Here is a 1,293-nt window from a genome sequence, read left to right on the forward strand (position 1 = left end):
CATCACCCTGGTCTGTTGACCCCAAATACTTAAACTCCTGCACCTTCTTGACCTCTGCCCCCTGTAACCTCACTGTTCCACTTCCCTCCCTCTCATTCATACACATGTATTCTTTTTTACGACTGACTTATATTCTTCTTCTTTCCAGAGCAGACCTCCACCTTTCCAGGTGTTCCTCCACCTGCTCTCTGCTCTCACTACAGATCACAATGTCATCCGCAAACATCATTGTCCACGGAGATTCCTGTCTGACCTCATCTGTCAACCTGTCCATCACCATAGCAAACAAGAAGGGACTCAAAGCTGATCCTTGATGTAGCCCCAACTCAAGCTTGAACACCTCTGTCTGACCTACAGCACATCTCACTACTCCTCTCATACATATCCTGAACTACTCTGACGTACTTCTCTGCCACTCCTGACATAGCTCCTCTCTCGGCACTCTGTCGTACGATTTCTCTAAATCCACAAAGACGCAATGCAGCTCCTTCCGACCATATCTATACTTCTCCATTAACTTCAGCTTCAGCCCCGTTATTCACTCAAACTGTGAAAAACCTGGGAGTGTTATTTGATAGCAGCCTCAATTTTGATCATTGGCTCTTGACTTGACTACTGCAATGCCCTCTATACTGGAATTAGTCAGTCTCAACTCCATAGGCTCCAACTTGTACAAAACGCGGCTGCTCACCTACTGTCAAACACTCCAGAGAATGCTCACATCACCACGGTTCTTCAGTTGCCTCACTGGCTTCCGGTACAGTTTAGAATTGATTTAAAAATTTTACTGTTTGTGTTCAAGGCCATTAATGGCCTTGCTCCGGCTTATTTGTCTGATCTTTTAATTATTCATACCCCGGTCAGAGCGCTGTGTTTCTCTGAGCACTTGTCTCTGGTTGTCCCATGGGCAAGGTACAAAAAGTGGGGAAACCGTTCTTTTGCCGTATATGCCCCCAAGCTCTGGAATGCCTTGTCCCCTGAGCTTCGGTCTATAATGGAGTTAATGGTCAATCTCAGTCTAAATTAAACATTTATTCAGATGGGCTTTTGGCATTTAATATTTAGCAGTAATGCTATACGAGACCTACAGGCCGTCCTGATTTTATATTTTGCAATCTTACGCTCTCTGTATTTGGACTCATTTTTATTTTACAGGAATTTTATGGTTCTTATAGATCATTGTTTTAAACTTATGCAATTATTATTATTATTAACATTCTCAGAGCAAAAATTGCATCAGTAGTGCTCTTTCTGGGAATGAAGCCATACTGCTGCTCACAGATATCAACTTCC

The 1,293-nt window shown here is 43.2% G+C and overlaps 1 protein-coding gene across 1 annotated transcript in view; it reads left to right on the forward strand.

The window, feature by feature from the left end:
* The window catches only part of LOC109974552 (coiled-coil domain-containing protein 102A-like), a 71,733-nt gene that overhangs the window by 65,170 nt on the left and 5,270 nt on the right, over positions 1 to 1,293 (forward strand). The gene's annotated exons all lie outside the window — the stretch shown is intronic.

Source organism: Monopterus albus, unplaced genomic scaffold (assembly GCF_001952655.1).
Source record: "Monopterus albus unplaced genomic scaffold, M_albus_1.0 scaffold338.1, whole genome shotgun sequence".
NCBI classification, from domain to species: domain Eukaryota; kingdom Metazoa; phylum Chordata; class Actinopteri; order Synbranchiformes; family Synbranchidae; genus Monopterus; species Monopterus albus.